This window comes from Sphaeramia orbicularis, chromosome 21, assembly GCF_902148855.1.
Source record: "Sphaeramia orbicularis chromosome 21, fSphaOr1.1, whole genome shotgun sequence".
Classification (NCBI taxonomy): domain Eukaryota; kingdom Metazoa; phylum Chordata; class Actinopteri; order Kurtiformes; family Apogonidae; genus Sphaeramia; species Sphaeramia orbicularis.
Window position 1 is genome coordinate 7,869,588 of NC_043977.1, and position 19,939 is coordinate 7,889,526.

At 37.8% G+C, this 19,939-nt stretch overlaps 1 pseudogene; it reads right to left on the minus strand.

Moving 5' to 3' along the window:
* Window positions 1–19,504, minus strand: part of LOC115412262 (abl interactor 2-like) — a 46,228-nt pseudogene extending 26,724 nt beyond the window's left edge.
* Between the last annotated feature and the right edge of the window lie 435 nt (window positions 19,505–19,939).

The window sequence follows — 19,939 nt, forward strand, 5'->3', positions numbered from 1 at the left end:
TGCATCTTATTTTCCTGTTTGTGGTCACATTAAAGTTACCTTCAACTGTCAGTTTAATTTAATAATCATTAACTGATCCTAATGTCTGTAAACAGTCTATGTGTCCTTAAATGTACAATTGGGACAAGAGCCACTTGTTTTTCAAGATGCATTATGAGGTCGTTTCCTTTAAAATTTATTGAAAAATATTAACCCTGGGCGGTGGTGCAGTGGATAGCACTCGTGCCTCACAGCAAGAAGGTCTTGGGTTCGATTCCAACACCAGTCGACGGGGGGGTGGGACCTTTCTGTGTGGAGTTTGCATGTTCTCCCCGTGTCTGCGTGGGTTCTCTCCGGGTACTCCACTGATAGGTTAATTGGTTAATCTAAATTGCCCATAGGTGTGAGAGTGACTGTTTGTCTCTATATGTTCAGCCCTGCGATGAACTGGTGAAATGTCCAGGGTGTACCCTGCCTTCACCCGTAAGTAGCTGGGATAGGCTTCAAGCAACCCCCATGATCCTAGTGAGGATAAAGCGGGTTCAGATAATGAATGAATGAATATTAACCCTTTAAGTGCTAAAGTCACAATATTGCGACAATCAACATAACTGACTGAAACAGACCATAGCTCCAGATAAGAGTTATCAAATCTTATTACCACCTCCCACCAATAGATGATGGACATGCGTCCCTTCAATCCTAGATAGACAGAAGCTTTATTGTCATTGCATAGTGAATACAAGGAAATTGCACGTGCCCCCCATATAAAAGAAACACAAATAACATTCAAACTACACTCTTCCCACACATAAATACATTCAATCCTAACACCATTTCAGAGCATGTTTCGATTCAAAGTGAAGAAGAAAGTCCAAACATTTAAAGTTGTGGTCCTGAGCTGGTTTAGTAATTAAGTAAAGTCGATTTAGTTTTACGTAGTTTGGATAGATAAGGACAGATTTGACTCCTCTGCTGCTTGGATAAAAAGATACTAAAATTTATTGCATTTTACTTTCTACTAAAGTTTAGGTTCATTTATTTTAAGGATAAGATGACAAACAAAACACAAAGAAAACTTCCATGTTAATATGTTCAAAGTTAAATTTTTCTAAAAGTTACACAATCCAAAATGCCCACCACCTTGTGATGTCACAATATGCAAATTAGATGAGTACATTTACTCCCATCATAAACTTTGGGTCATACCTGATATTTTTATCATTCACAGAATGACTTTATCTGTAACCACTTCCAAGACACAGCTTTTTGAAATACTGATATCAAAATTGAATGATTTTTGGGAAAAAAAATGCTGAAACAAGCTGGAAGCTGGATGTTTTAATTTGACAACAGTACAAGATGACCCCCCCCCCCCCCCAGAGCAAGGGTGAGCTCATTTCAGGAGAAAAGTGTCATTCTTCATATTCTGAAATGTGGAAATAAATTCCATATTTAACCCTTATGCATCACAAGGAAAATCTTTGGTTCTGTTAATGCATAATATGTGGATTTTGCAGGCTAATTTTCAGTTCCTGTAATAACTTGGTGGCGATAAATAGTAATTATTATTAGTAATGACTAATTATAATTACGATTATAATTATTGTTAAGATTATAGTGGCACAGAGGTTATATTTTTCCATTAAGAAACATCAAAAACCAGCATAAGCGCAAGAATTCTGGAGATGACTGACGTTGCTTAAAGTCAAATTAAACACTAAAACATCTTTTCTCAGTTGTAAATAGACTCAATAGAAATGGTGTCTACTGATGCTGGTGATAATGCTCACAAAAAATGGATAAATATGTACAAATCAATCAGAGTTTGCATACAAACAATATACAAAAACTGTTTAAAGTGCGATCAGAGGTAGATTTTTTTGGACTGTCAACAGAGTTTTTGATAAGATTCAGTACACAATCCATAGACTGAACTGTGCTCTATTTATTAGTGAACTACGTCTGATTTTACGTGACTACTTTGTTGCCTGCATTCTCCAACATGAACTGCAAAGTGGTTGATAAAAGATCAGGTCATCTCCTTCAGAAAGGGAGCCTCGCTGTTCGAATGATTCGCCTACGTAACAGATGTGACTGTGTCTCGCTGAACAGAAGTGGTAATTATGATGTGCAATCACAGGCCTGGCTTGACATAACAGAGTGAAAAGCATCTCATTATTTCTGCATGCGGAGTATTCTGATTATACTGATTATACCGAGGTCTGAGGATATGGCTTGTTGAGCAGAGAATGAAGTCTCTGTACCAGTGTACACTCAGATTTGACTCTTTTATGTATATTCAGCACAAAGACGCCTGTGGAATCTGACAGTCCATGAATAAAAAGTCTGTGATCGGCGTTGCATTGGATTAAAACTGGGACTTCATAATGAATCTGTGTGGAGAACACATACAGCCATGTGGGCTACTGTGGTGTGAGTTTCTTTTCTAGGAATGTGGTTGTGTTACGACACAGCTGCAGTGTGAGATGTGTGGGTTGTGTAGGCCTGACTTACTCACGGCTTCACACCTACTGAGCATTTAGGTACAGGTTTTACTGGCAAACATGAAGGCAGTGTGTTTGGTTCTGGCTTCCAAAATACCAACTTAAAATGCTTTGAATAAAGACACATGAAAAATATGTTAAAATTTGCCAAAATTCACAATAATACACTAACATACACTAAAAATACACTAAAATGCACTAAAATGCACTAAAAAAAAATACACTGACTACAGAAACATTTCCATTTGTCCATGACTAATGTTTGTGCTGGTGATGTTCAAGCTGCTAAAGCTCATATCTGAACCCCTCCAGTCATGAATAATTGGGAGTTATTATGCACCAACATGCACAAAAATACATTAAAATATGCCAAAATACACTAAAATACACAAAGAATATGTTAAAATTCAAATACAATGTGCTAAAATGCACCAAAATGATGGTAAAATACACTAAAATATGCCAAAATTCACAAATAATACACTAAAATACCCTAAAAATACAGTAAAATGCACTAAAATACAGAAAAAATACGCTAACTACAAAAACATTTCCATTTGTCCATGACTAACATTTGTACTGGTGATGTTCAAGCTGCTAAAGCTCATACCTGAACCCCTCCAGCCATGAATAATTGGAGTTATTACACACCAACATGCATAAAAAAATACACCAAAATACATTAAAATTCAAAAAGAATATCTTGAAATTCAAATACAACATGCTAAAATGCACCAAAACAATGCTAAAATACACTAAAATATGCCAAAATTCACAAATAATACGCTAAAATGCACAGAAATACACAAAAAATACACTAAATGTATTGGGTTAGAATTCAAAAGTGGTTCATTTTTACATGATTTTCTTTTTTTTTAAATTCTGACCCAGCCACTAAAATCAGCACATTGTAAACGATGGAAAATTACCACACTAACACCCTTCTCCAAAGTGAGTAAAAAAAAATGCACGTTTGACATATTTTAGAACATCTGACCTAGCACAAAAAATAAGGCATATTAACCAATACTGGTGTTAATCACTGACACATGCCAGGCTGCAAAAATCACAAAATAACTAATACACTTTTTATGTAGAATATCGAACTAAAAAAAAGTCCTTTGTGTGTTTTGTATCAAAAATTATGGTTTGTTTACAATACAAACAGGGCGTTTAAAGGGTTAAAAAATGACAATTATAGAGTATTCGGTAGTTTTGTTTTACAGCTCAAGTTGATGAAATACAAAAAAAATGTAAAAAAGTTAAAACAAACTGTATGAACCACAACACTTACAGCAGATTACTCGCTTTCGGTGGTTAGAAGGACCTCTATGGGCGAGATACCGGAGGGATAAGTATGTTTTTACATCAGTGCAGTGGACATTACTTTGGTTTGGAAGGTACAGTCTACGTTTAATGTTTAATGTTTAATGTGACCTACTTCTGCTCTGCTAAAATCCCACCAAGTCATGCATTTAGAAAATTCTGGTCTTTCAAGTTTAATTTAATATTCATTGAGATGAATTTCTGTGTATTTAGTGCTTCACAGAGAATACCCTTAACACCTCCAACAAAAATAATGCTGTAGCTACAAGACGTACACAGTGTCAGAACTCACTGGAGATATGTGCAGAAACCTTAAGCTCTGTATTATCTGAGCTCTATGCTGGAGGCTGAAAGCATCTTTTCTGTTTTATTCAGTCAATACTTGAGAGCTCGTGCACCTCTAAACACTAAGGCCGTGTGGGCGGGTGACATCAAATTCTTTCTTTTTTTTTTTTTTTTGTATTTGTCTGATATTCACACATCCAAGTGGTGTTACTGGTGGGAGAAAATATCATCCAACACGAAGATTTTGCACAAAGGAAGCAGCAGTTTACTGTTGAGGATGTTTGTTTCCCGACCTGTGAAATGTGGTTGACGGAGCTCTCCATGCGGCGCAGTTGCGAGGCCTGGATGTCCAGCATCTGCAGCACGTTGTTGGCCAGCGTGTTGATGAGGTAGGCCACGCTGGCCAGAGACTGGGTGGTGTAACTCTTTGTCTCCTCCAGCGCTTGTTCTTTGTCTGCAGACTAAAGACACGGAGACAGGACATATTGTCATCCATGCAGAGGATAAGGGGCTTTCAACAACAGCAGGGACAATCATTACAAGAACAACAAGCTACTTGGCTTCGGTTTGCTGTGTTGTTTAGGGTGTTTTTTGGTTTGACACATATCCCTAAGCCAGTCAGCTGAAAATGATTGAACTGACTTTAATTTGGAAGCTGTCCACGACAATGAGTGTGTGTTTAGGAGCAGCCAACACTTGTTCCAGTTCATTTTTATTGTCCCTCTGCATTTAACCAACCGCACAGACACTTAAGGAGATCCAGATCCAAACCAGGACCTTGATCACCAATTGGAGAATTAACCTAACATACATATTGTCAAGGTATCTGCAGGTTTGACAAGATAGGTTTATGACTTTTAAAGGCATTTTTCAAGGCGCCTTTGGTGAAGTTTCAGACCTTCCATTCACATAAATAACAGTCCGACAGGCCTCAGAGTTATTGTTTTGAACCAGTCTGAACCACATTTCCCTTTGTTCATGACTAATGTTTGTACTACTGATGTTCATGCTGCTAAAGCTCAAACCTGAACCCTTCTACCTGTGTGATTATTGGAGTTAATTTAACACCAACTTACACAAAAAATGCACTAAAGAACACAAAAAATGCACTAAAGTATTTAAAAAAACATGCTAAAATACACTTAGACATGCCAAAATATGCAAAGATTCACAAATAATACACTAAAATGCACAAAAACACAGTATTTACACAAGGTAGGTAAGTAGATAGGTAGATTTTATCGATCCCAAACTGGGAAATAGTAGTGACAGCTGCAGCATGACAGACAATAGAATAAAACAGCAAACACACACTATACATAATAAATTACAAGTACAAAAACAGAACTGGTAGAAAATCTGGCCAATCAAACTTCAATCCATATATTATTTTGATAAGGGCTTTCTCCTTTTCCAAACTACCACTATTTTATGGGCCTTTAAAATTCCACCATCAGTCGACTTCTAGAACACATTACATTAAATTCCAGTAGAAATGTAGACGTATTTGTTAGACTGAGTTTGTTTCTGCTTCAGAGGTCAGTCGTGGTTAGTGTTACACTACATACACACACACACACACACACACACACACACACACACACACATTTTACAGAGACAGATTGTACGTAGTTGTTCTTTTGCTTGACTGCATATGTCATATGCATCATTATATGTGTAACCACATGTGCGAGTGAATTTATTCATACGTACACACATGATATACATATATATGAGTGTGTGGACGTACAAAGTGTATGGAGTGGAAGCACACACATACTACATTTCCCTGCAGTGATGTTGTGCTCAAGCATAATGTAGGTCAGTATGAACTCATTCATGCCCGAGGTTGACAAGAAACACACCGACACCCATGTGTGTGTTTGCGTAGACACACCCACTATACACACACACACACACACACAGTCATGTCTCACTACGTCTGTGTCCACTAACATTAACCGTCACCACTGACTGCATGATTTCACACTAATTTTTGGATTTTCATTTTTATTTTTACACACTTCATTATTGTTTTGGACTCATTCAGATACATGGATCTGTGTTTTTTCAGTTCTGATACAGACTCAGATTCCCAGGGTTTGAGTATTGACTGATACCAAGTACTAATCACATACCAGGGTTTAAGTAACAAGTGGGCCACTGTGTGGGAGAGACTGTAAAACTAAATGTAACAAGAAAAGCACTTGGCCAATGCAGACCTCTGCCAAGACAGATCTGTGCCCCCCCACCCCCTGATCACCACCAAAATTGTACCATTTCTTCCTTGTGCCAGTATCAACATTTCCTGAAAATTTCATGAAAATCCGTCCCTAACTTTTTGAGTTATCTTGCTAACAAACAAACAAACACGCAAACAAACACACAAAGGAAAGCGATCACAATACCTCCTGGCAGAGGTAACAAATGTAACAAATAAATACATGCATTTCTTGAATTATTTTTAAGATATTAAATAACCATTTACTAGCTTGATTAAAAACTTGGTAAAAAACAAAAAATTTCGGCGTAGCTCATGAACTCTATATAATTATTGCCACATTGGCTTTCTAGAGACTGAAGTGACCATATTTGGACAAAAAGGGCAGAACAACAGGAGCCTGAGGGGTCAGAGGTTAGATAATACTAAATGCTAGCTATTGACTTCGTAAAATGTTAAACTTCATCAACTCATTTTAGATCTTGTTATTAGAAACTTAACCACAGCTGCAATGAAGCTGTCTGTCTGGAAAAAATATGTTTTATTAAGGTGAAGACACACCATATCAACTGCCAATCATCGCTAGAAAAGGTAGCCTAACTGATCAGTCAGCTCCCGTCTCCCCAACATGGTCAAAGAAGTGCGAAGAACACACCAAACTGACTACCAACTTGAGTGTACGTTCTCTGTTTGCGCGAGATGTAATGTCTCCATAACAGCAGGCAGCACTAATCTGTATTGTGGCCCAAATAAACGAAAACCAGTAATGACAGAACGTCTCTCTAGACCAAAACACTGACCTCACTGTCATCAGTCATTGTTGTCAGGAGAGAGTGTTGAGTAGTCAAGAAGGATTGTTATACTCATTGAATGGATGGCTAGAAATAAGAAGATACTGGTGTTGTCAGCTCTTGGGCTTCTTCTTGTGGAAGAAGCAGAGATGGGTAATCCCAGGTTTATCAAGTCAAAGTTCTGCCATGTATTGGTTCCAACCTGTTCACTTCACATAGGTGATTCCATTAATTATTCCATCTACCTGGATCAGGAGCTGTGTTCATCAAAACAGGCTGGTTCAGTGAACAGGTTGGAACCAATACAGGCAAGACTTTGACTTGATAAACCTGGGATTACTCACCTCCGGGAAGAAGATTCCGGTCTTCTCATTCACTGATTCGCTAGTTAAGGGCTATCCCTCCACCAATCAGATTGGTCAGACTGAACGACTGGGTAATGGCCGATTACACATGTTGAATCAGCTGAAAAGAATGGTGATGGCATTAACAGCGGCCGATCGCAAGGAACACACCGAACAGACTCATGTCACTGACCTCACCAGACTGCCCAACGATGTCCGACCGCCAAAAATCGGGTAGGTGTGTCTTCGTCCTTAAGTAAACCAAAGCCCTGAGAGTCTGTGTTGGTAGATGTCAAAACCTTTTATTTGGCCTGAGCCCTGATTAACAAATGTAAAATTAAAGATGGACCAAATTAGTTATTACAGGGTCCAAATAACACAGATGAGACCAGAATGACTCCTTACTTCTAGTATTTGTAGAGATCAAAGTAAGTATTGTATTACTGTAAAGTATTACAAAGTATATATAAAACTATTCGAATCTTAAGATACTTCTGCATTAGTTTCGTTTTGAGCCGAGGTGTTTGCACCTTCATACAGCCACAGTTCTAATCCTTTCTCACCAGCATAACAGCATTAAGGATTTATTTGGAACAGTTTAATGAGTTACATGTGTACTTGTCACAGCCACGGTCAGGCTACCTAATCCAAGTGTTTGGATCCAATCAGACCCACATCTAATGCTAGTTCTGCATCGGTACATTACTGATAGCTAGGTTTTAGATCAGTGGTTTTCAACTGGTCTGGTTTCAGGACCCTCTATCATCCCTCAATGACGAGACAAGACCCAAACTGAAAACTGTTCAACTTTTAAAATGTATTTAATAAAAACATGGTGTGTTTTGAACCTGAGATAAAACAAAATATCACAGTATGAAAACACAGAAGATAAGTTTAATGATGAAGCAAACTGACCAGTAGGTGGTGATGCTAAATATGGAAATATTCCCTTTAACACTAAATAAGGTCCATTTGAACCAAAACTAAAATGTGCACTCAGTTAAAATTAAAAGCACATTCAGACAGTTATTCAAGAATTAGGTTTTTGTCCAATGTAGGTCAAACCATTATCTGATGTAGTCGTTGTCATAGCTGAGATTCACCTTGATATGAATAGAAACTTTTGGTTCTTCTTTTATGCTGTGAAATGTCTGGTGTTAATTATCATTACAGCGCATTACTGCCACCTACTGCTGGAGAGTGTGAAAGGACAGCACTCAGCTCCATAAAAAATGAAGCACAGGATTGGTTTATTAACATTATTTTTTTCCCAAAGGCCAACAACCCACTGAAAACGGGTTTGCGACCCACTTTTGGGTCATGATCCACCAGTTGAGGATCACTGTTTTAGATAGTTTTTCCTTTAATTTTGCCATACACTATGCTCATACACATACATATAATTACCTCCGCCAAGGAGGTTATGTTTTTGTCGACGCTGGTTTGTTTGTCTGTTTGTTAGTCTGTCTGTCTGATTGTGTGCAGGATAACTCAAAAAGTTATGGACGGATTTGTATGAAAATTTCAGGAAATGTTGATACTGGCACAAGGAACAAATGATTAAATTTTGGTGGTGATCGGGGGTGGGGGCCACGGGGCACACGGGGGCCCACTGATCTGCCTTGGCGGAGATCTGCGCTCTCCGAGTGCTTTTCTAGAAAAGACAGTGCAGATCTCCGCCAAGGCAGATCAGTGGGCCCCCGTGTGCCCCGTGGCCCCCACCCCCGATCACCACCAAAATTTAATCATTTGTTCCTTGTGCCAGTATCAACATTTCCTGAAATTTTCATACAAATCCGGGGCACTGATCTGCCTTGGCGGAGGTCTGCGCTCTCCGAGTGCTTCTAGTTTGGAAAAGTGGTTAAACTATCTGAGCACCTAAACGTTGTCAATGATCCTGTACACACGAAAGTAATTATCATGACTTACTTCTTCACCCAAATGTTCTCTATATTAAACTGGGTGACAATGTGAGTTAAAATAAGCTTTACTTGTTGAACACTGAGGTGAACAATCACAGCTCTTCATTGTCTCTTTTCACATTTTTTAGGAAAACCGACTGAATCATCAACAGTCAGAGTCCTCATCCTTCTATCTGGTCTTTTTCTGTTTCTCGTTCCCATCAGCCATCTGATGCTCTGTTAGCGCTGACCTAGTTGGAGGGCTGCCTCCTCTGGCCTGAGGACAGGGCAGAACATCACAAACACACTCTGCACAGATGCATTAACACACAACATATGCACAACACCACTATTTCCGTTTCTTTCTAAGCCAAATTAATTTTTGAGGTCATGTATATTAAATTAAATGAGATCTACTGGAATCATATGCACGCTCAGATGACTCTGTCCTCTTTTATATCCATTTGTCTGTGGTCTAATGACAATAAGAACAAAAAACAGACTAGTTACACTGAAATAAATGCATAGAAATACTGTACTATCCAAGGTGTGGATACATCTGTTTTAGAGCTGCACAGTTCAACAAATTCATCTTACATCATCAGTCTGCACAATTCTGTTACTGCAAAAGGCTGCAACATAAAGGGGGTTTTGGGTGATTTATGTGAAGAAACTGAATAAATAATGAAGACTACCTCTGTTGTTTGGTGACAGTTTGGATTTAGTGATACTGAGCTTAGATGAAAGGTGTCAAACATACAGCCTGTGGGCCAAAACCGACCCGCCAAATGTTCCAATACGGTCCATGAGATGAATTTGTAAAATGCAAAAATTACAGTGAATATATCAACCATAAATGATGTCAAAGTCATTTTAGCTCAGGTTCCACGTTCAGAAGAATTCTATCTGAAGTGGGTCAGACCAGTAAAATACTATTATAAAAACCTGTAAATAATGACACCTCCAAACATTTGTCTTTGTTTAAGTGTAAAACCCCCCCCAGCATAATTCAATGAAAATATTTACATTGACAATCTGTAATTTCACAATTAAATGAGATTAACCTGAACAAATATGTAAAACATGAAATGTCTTAAGAGAAGAAAAAGCAATTTTAACAAAATTCTACCTGTAACTAAATGTTTTGTGTATTTATAAATCCACTGTGATCTGTAAGTTTTGTTAATAGTAAGATGAAATGTAATATTGTAGAAATTGTTCTTATTTTAGTTCCAAATTCCAAACTTGAAAATATTAACAATATTTTGCCAGTTACCAAATGCTTGTGTAACAATGTGTGTAATGCACATGTATAAATAATAATTTGAGGCATAATATTGTTAAAATTGCACTTATTTTTCTTATGAAATACATTTTTTTTTTCAGGTAATTCACGTCTATCCAGTGAAAGGATAGTTTGTAAATGGAAATATTTTCATAATTTACTGGTTTTTATTGCACTAAAGCAATGGGGAAAAAGTTGTCATTATTTTTAGGTCATTATGTTATTATTTTACCAGTCTGACCCACTTTAAATGTCTGTATGTGGAACCTGAAGTAAAATGAGTTTGGACCAATGCTGAGTTTTACCATTTGTGTATTTGTAGAACCACTGTTATCTGTACGTTGTAATGCACATGTGTAAATGATCAACTGAGGCAGAATATTGTGAAAATTACAATTATTTTTCTCAAGAAATTTCAGGTTATTCATAGTTGTTCATGTTATTCACATTTTTTAAGGATACTTTGTAGATGTAAACATTTTCATCGTGTAATTTTACTTTTTTCACTGTAATTATTTTACTGGTCTGACCCACTTGAGATCATATTGGGCTTAATGTGGAACCTGAACTGAAATGGGTTTGACAGTCCAGGATTAGACTAAACATCCAAAGAACAGGAACATAAATTAAGGATATGCAAGTTTAATAACAAACAGTCATGTGGTGAAGCTGTTTATATCTGATGAATCTAAATGTAGATCTGGGGCTGTTGAAGATCTGGGAGAGTCACCAACTACAGAAGCCCTGTTTTTACCGTACAAGGCTGGGTCCCTCTGCATCTGGGAGGGACACATTAACCCTTATCATCCAGGACGGAGATCGGATAAAGGACGCCAACATGTCAAGTCCTGTGTAAACACGTTGAGTACAGGGTGTTTTCTAGTATAAATTTCCAGGTTCATGTTGGGCTGTTTTCAATTAATGAAACATTTCTGGGTTTTTCTCACTGTCACTGTAACTCATTCTGTTGTGATGCTACATGTTGAGTTCGGTCAGTAAATTCAGGAGTATAAACCAGTAGAATACACTATATGGACAAAAGTATTGGGACACATTGAATTCAGGTGCTTCTTTTTTAATTAAACTTTAAGGAAATATTGATGCTTATAAACTATATGGACAAAAATATTGGGACACATCATGTCAAAAGCTGTGATGTCCTGTTCATGATGATTTGAGATAAAAACATCAATATTTCCTTAAAGTATAATGGGAGATTTTTTCTTCCTCAGTGAGATGTGAAGAAAGTAGATGGTTAGTTGTGGTAGAAAATTATTATTTACAGTCAGAGCATGAAAAATATTTTAGAAATATAGAGATAGAAAATTTACAATCATGGACATGAATGAAAATTGTTTGTTTTTTTTAAAATCAATGTTGAGAGAAATTAAGTCAAAACCATCTCTGAGGCATTTTGGAAGCAAAGATAAAAATTTAACCCAAACTAACCAATGCAATGATATTTATCTCAATATAAAACTATATTCTAACATTAGTCATTATTGTTTTGTTTCCCAGACCCCTGTTAGAAAAGAAACACCTGAATTCAATGTGTCCACATACTTTTGTCCATATAGTGTATGCATTATCCATCAGTTTGTTGACTTATTGATGAGATACACTAGGTTATTATGGCATTAAGTATGTTCCTAACTGCAGCATTCCTAGTCCTGCAGGCTGACTGAACGTGACTGTTCCGTTGTTTTCTAACTGATCAGATGGATATTAAAGCGCTGAGGACTTTTTCTTTCTTTTCCAGCTCTGCTTTTGGAACTGCCCAAGCTTCTGATCACAAACCCATCTTTCTGAGCGCACAGCCTGTTCCGCCCCCGCAGGAGCTGTTCTTGGCACGGCAGTCGAAGACGGAGGCTGGTCTTCCTCCTGCTGGAAAACCGATCGTCATGGTTTCCAACACAAAACACACATAGCACACGTAAGCGCGGCGTCCACGTGCAGCCTCCTGCAGCTGAACCATGTGTTTTCAATGAGCGACGGGAGGTCGAGTTATGTTACGGCGAGCTCTGCTGACGCCTAAATGGTCCAAGCTGTGGAGGACCCACGGGGAACGGGGCAGGATGGGACTGCACATGCTCAGTACGTTCCTGTTCTGGAGGCACTTAGCTCTGAGAGAACTCAACCTTAAATCCCGGGTTGGGATTCATGAAAAATAGTGGCTGGTTAATGAAAGTGAAGGTTCTGGTTTCAGTTGAACAGATTCTGTCATGAAAGAGCAGATTCTTCAACTTTGTACTTTGTCTTTTTTTGATGCAGCTGTTTCAGGGGCGTCAAAACCAGCCTGCAAAAGAGTTCAGTCTAGCCCATGGGATGAATTTATGAAATGCAAAAATGACATTGAACATATTAACAATCAAGGATGTTAAAATCATTTTAGTTCAGGTTCCACATACAGACCAGTTCAATCTCAAATGGGTCAGACCAGTAAAATACTGTCAAAAAAATAACCTATAAATAATGACAACTACAGCTTTTTCTCTCTGCACCGTTCAGGATTCCTCCAGGTTCTCAGGTTTCCCCGACATTAAAAACAGGCACATATAGGTTTAATTCTCCAGTCGGTACCCCTGACCACAATACTGATGAAGATCTGGAGCCTTCAATTGCACCTCACTGCTACTAATGTGTGCTACATGCTAATGCTAATACTAAGGGTTGAGTGTATTATGGGTAAAATACAAAGGGGTGTCAAACTCATTTTAGTTCAGGTCCCACATTCAGCCCAGTTTCATCTCAAATGAGTCAGACCAGTAAAATAATAACATAACAAAAAAAATTCTCAATGTTTTAGTGCAAAATCCCCCATTAAATTATGAAAATATTTACATTTGCAAACTACCCTTTAAAAAAAGAACGAAATAAGTGCAATTTTAACAATATTATGCCTTAACTTATCATTTATATGTTACACATTTATATTGTTAATTTATATTTTTATATTGTTATATTGTAATATTGTTAAAATTTGAACTAAAATAAGAACAATTTCTACAATATTATGTCTAGATCATTTTGTGTCCATGTTTTTCTTATTTTTAGTTCTTTGTAGTCATTTTTATCCTGTGTGATAGTCTCTGTTCACTTTCTGTCTCGCTGTGGACAGAGCCCCTAATTTCACTGACAAAAACATCCATCATCTGATTCTTTTACAGACAGTGCACCTTCTCTGCCCTGGATAGATCTGCATACAGTATATTTACATAATATTTACAGTTAAAGTACAACTATCAATGAACTATACAAACCAGAAAAATGCAGATAAAAAAAGTGAAAAACAGGTGAAAAAAACAGCAAAACTTGACAAAAACATGGCAAAACACACGAGTAGAACACTCCAAAACAGCACTATCACTATTATATACAATTATTTACAAGAATTCACCACTAAAACACTGCTAAAAGTAATAAAAATCTTCCATCTCTCTCTCACCGACTGCAGTCTGCTGCTGTCTGCTCTGAATTTTGTCAGTAGCCTAAACTGTTCGGGAGTTACTGTAATCTGAATGACGGTGTATGCAAAACTGTAGCGCTGGAGACACAATCGTCCTAAAAGGGTTAAGTTAAAAGGCTGGAACAGATTTGACACCAAAGAAATGCATCTTCCCAGTAGAAATGTGAAGTAATAAAGTACAGATAATGAAGTGTGTTGGATGTGCTGCAGAGCTGAACGTGGGTCAGCCCTGGATCCTCATTTTCAGCCCATATAAACAGGATCAGGAGCGCTGCTGGGTTATGTAACAGCTCCCATCATCTGGGAGTTGGCAGCAGAAATGTAGGCCCTGGTTAGTGCCCTGGCCCCGTTTGGACACGGAGCTCCAACACAAGGGTAATCAACTAGAAAAGGGTCGGGGTTTTGGGATAAGGCGTAGCGTGATGGCTGCAGGGATGTAGTTAATGCTCACTAGGCTGAGTTAAAGGAAGCGTTTTGAGGGAAGGATGGAGGGAATAAAGAAGGGTATGATTAATATGTGATGAAGCACAAGGAAGAAGTCAGACTGTCTCTGCTACATGAGTGTCAGTGGTGTAGAGTGGAGCTCTGCTGTGGAACAGGTGTGTGTTCATGACCAACAGAGGGGGAACAGTTGTCTGGAACAGCCCCATCTGCCCACACACCAACACACACCATGATGCATTCAAGTTCCACACATGAACACACACCATGATGCATTCAAGTTCCACACATGAATACACACCATGATGCATTCAAGTTCCACACATGAATACACGACGCATTCAAGTTCCACACATGAACACACACCATGATGCATTCAAGTTCCACACATGAATACACGACGCATTCAAGTTCCACACATGAACACACACCATGATGCATTCAAGTTCCACACATGAATACACACCATGATGCATTCAAGTTCCACACATGAATACACGACGCATTCAAGTTCCACACATGAACACACACCATGATGCATTCAAGTTCCACACATGTACACACACCATGATGCATTCAAGTTCCACACATGAATACACGACGCATTCAAGTTCCACACATGAACACACACCATGATGCATTCAAGTTCCACACATGAATACACACCATGATGCATTCAAGTTCCACACATGAATACACGACGCATTCAAGTTCCACACATGAACACACACCATGATGCATTCAAGTTCCACACATGTACACACACCATGATGCATTCAAGTTCCACACATGTACACACACCATGATGCATTCAAGTTCCACACATGAATACATGACACATTCAAGTTCCACACATGAACATACACCATGATGCATTCAAGTTCCACACATGAATACACACCATGATGCATTCAAGTTCCAGAGATGAATACACGACGTATTCAAGTTCCACACATGAACACACACTCATGATTCATCCAACTTCCACACCTGAACATACACTCATGATGCATTCAAGTTCTACACATGAACACACTTATGATAGATTCAAGTTCCACACATGAACACACACTCATGATGCATTCAAGTTCCACACATGAACACACACTCTTGATGCATTCAAGTTCCACACATGAACACACACTCATGATGCATTCAAGTTCCACAAATGAGCACACAATCATGATGCATTCAAGTTCCACACATGAACACACACTCATGGTGCATTCAAGTTCCACACATGAACACACACCATGATGCATTCAATTTCTACACATGAACACACGCTCATGGTGCTTTCAAGTTCCACACATGAACACACACCATGATGCATTCAATTTCTACACATGAACACACGATGCATTCAAGTTCCACACATGAACACACGATGCATTCAAGTTCCTCACATGAACATGCACTTATGGTGCATTCAGGTTCCACACATAAACACACACTTATGATACATTCAAGTACCACACGTGAACACACTCATGTTGCATTCAAAGTTCAACACATGAACACACACTCATGATGCATTCAAGTTCCACACATGAACACACAATGCATTCAAGTTCCACACATGAACACACACTTATGTTGCAGTCAAGTTCCACACATGAACACACACTCAAGATGCATTCAAGTTTCACTCATGAACATGCACTTACGGTGCATTCAAGTTCCACACATGAACACACACTTATGATACATTCAAGTTCCACACATGAACACACGATGCATTCAAGTTCCACACATGAACACCCACTCATGATGCATTCAAGTTCCACACATGAACACACAGTCATGATGCATTCAAGTTCCACACATGAACACACAGTCATGATGCATTCAAGTTCCACAAATGAGCACACACTCATGACATTCAAGTTCCACACATGAACACACACCATGATGCATTCAAGTTCCACATATGAACACACACTCATGATGCATTCACGTTCCACACATGAACACACACTCAAGATGCATTCAAGTTTCACACATGAACATGCACTTATGGTGCATTCAAGTTCCACACATGAACACACGATGCATTCCAGTTCCACACATGAACACCCTGTCATGATGCATTCAAGTTCCACACATGAACACGCACTCATGATGCACTCAAGTTCCACACGTGAACACACTCATGTTGCATTCAAAGTTCCACACATGAACACACACTCATGATGCATTCAAGTTCCACACATGAACACACACTCATGATACATTCAAGTTCCAGACATGAACATACACTCATGATGCATTCAAGTTCCACACATGAATACACAATAATGATGCATTCAAAGTGCCACACATGAACACACAATCATGATGCATTCAAGTTCCACACATGAACACACAATCATGATGAATTCAAAGTTCCACACATGAACACACGCTCATGATGCCTTCAAGTGCCATACATAAACATGCACTTATGATGCATTCAAGTTCCACACATGAACACACAATCATGATGAATTCAAAGTTCCACACATAAACACACACTCATGATGCATTTAAGTGCCATACATAAACATGCACTTATGATGCATTCAAGTTCCACACGTGAACACACTCCTGTTGCATTCAAAGTTCCACACATAAACACACACTCATGATGCATTTAAGTGCCATACATAAACATGCACTTATGATGCATTCAAGTTCCACACATGAACACACACTCATGATGCATTCAAGTTCCACACATACAGACACTCATGATGCATTCAAGTTCCGAATCACGATCCAGTCTGACTCATAATTTTCTCACCTCTTGTAAAATAAAAATGGTAGTTTTCTCTAGTTTCTGGAGGTTTAGTCTGTGTATAGTCTAATGCTATGTGTTGCTGTATCTGACTAGAAACTGCATTTTTGGACCAACATTATTAGAATATTTTATAATATCTAGATCAGGGCTCAGCAACCCTGGTCCTGAGGAGCCACTATCCTGCATGTTCCAGATGTTTCCCTCTTTCAGCACACCTGACGGTCGATATGAGGCTCCTGCAGAGCTTGATGATAGGCTTATCATTTGAATCAGGAGTGTTGGAAGAGGGATACATCTAAAACATGTAGGATAGTGGCTCTCGAGGACCAGTATTGCTGACCCCTGATCTAGATGAAGTAAACACTAACCTGTATTTTCTAACTTCTACTTAAGATCCAAACAAGAAAATAACAAAGAACATGAAATAATTAAAAAAAATACATAAATAGAAATAAAAATAAACTAAAATAAAGAGAATGCAACAAAATTTACAAAGCTGACAAAATGAACTACATCACAATCAACAAAATTAAAAAAAAAACAAAAAAAAACTAGACAGAAACTTTAAAAAAGTTTAAGAAAATTAACAAAAATGGAGAAAACCTGCAAAAATAAATAAAAATTAAGAAGAAAAAAAAAATCAACATTTTTAACAAAATTCACCAAATTGTCTGGAGTAACCAGCCAAATGAAGGAAAGTGGACATAAATTGGCGACCCAATAAGAGAAGGTTAAAAACAATAGAACAAAAAAGAAGAAAATAATAAAGTAAGAAAAATAAACATTTTCAACAAAATTAACAATTATAAAAATAATCAATAAAAATAAACAGAAACTAAATGAAATTGTGAAAAACATCAGAAAATGAACAAAAAAGAAGAAAACCTCCAAAAAAAGAACAAAATGAAGAAATAAATTCACAAAAATTTTAACAACAATGACCAAAATAGGCTAATCAACAAAACAAACAGGTTTAAATGTGCAGCCTAATAAAAAAGGTTCCTTGACCCATGTTGGCGCCTGAGTTTGAGAAACATCAGTGTAATTCAGAGATCAGATGGAGTGACAGTGAGCAGACGGAGCTACCAAGTAAAACATGTCAAATAACAGTCCATGCAATATTTGGGAATTTTCTTTCTATTATTTATTTATTTATTTATTTTTACATTGTATTTCTAAGTTGAAAAAGTACACTTTTCTAAATAATCTAGTAGAAATAGTATAAATGAATAGAGAGTTGTGATGCTTTGTTCATTCTGATACATTTTACAGTCCGTTAAACGTTTAACAGTCTGTTCTGGTTCCAAAACGCCTGCAGGAAAGGAACACAAAATGAAACAAACGGGTGTAAAATGGGCACAACGGTCCCTAAAGGTCAATCAGCCTCATCAGAATTAATACATACACAGTAATTAGACAGAATACTACAACTAATAACACTAATAATACTAATACTAATACTAACACTACTACTAATAATAATAATAGATGAAGAAAAAGAATACTACTAATACTAGTACCAATAAAACTAAAAAGAGGAAGAGGATTAAACTAATAATAATAATAGGCTAATAAGAGGAAAGACTACTACAACTACTTATTATTATGATTATTATTATTCTAAGATGTATCAAATCCAGTTACAAATATCTTGGTACATGTTTTATTCATTGTTTTAGGATTTTATTATTAGTTTATTCCAGGTTTGAACTCCACCTTCAATAAAATCCAACTTTAACTAAACTTGCCTAACGTTTCCAAACCTGTTTTAACCATTAAAACCACTGACCTCTCTGGGTACATTTCTATTTAAACCGTCCTCTAACTCTGTGAGGACTGAAACTTGATGTTATTGATCATTTACAGCTTTGATCCAGACTTTTTTCCTTCATGGAACCTAACGGAGCTCGGTCCGGTCCATGCCCGCTCTCCCATCTCCTATACGCCCACTCCCGGCTCCCCTCAGCCCGCTGTCTCCCTCCGGAACTCCCCTTCCACAGCCCGTGTTTTTGTGCTGCGTGTACCTGGACATAGTTGGACTCGCAGTACTCGGCCACTCTCTCCAGGTTGGTGAAACTGTCCAGTAAAGCCCTCCGTCCCGCAGGAATCTCTTCCTCCAGCAGCATCTGTAACTCCGCCATCTTTACTTCACTACATGTTTCACTACGGCGCCAACGGCCGCGGCGCGCGCACACCTCGGGCACGGCGCTGCCTTCACGGACTGTGGGAGAAAATGAGACTCACTGGACAGAGAGTGGATTTACTGATTATCGATGGTTACTTTATATGGACGTTATCTGTGGGACTGACATCACTGAGATTAATAATAATAATAATAATAATAATAATAATAATAATAATAATAATAATAATAATAATAATAATAATAACTGGGAAAAACGAGACATAAGACAGAATATGGATTTTAAGGATTATCCATGATTATTTCAGGTGACTATTACCTCTGGGTCTTTGAACTTCACAACAACAGCAACAGCAGTAATAATAACAACAGTAATAATAATAATAATAATAATAATAATAATAATAATAATAATAAGTAATAGAAGAAGAAGAAGAAGTAGAATAAGAAGAAGACTACTTCTACCAAAAA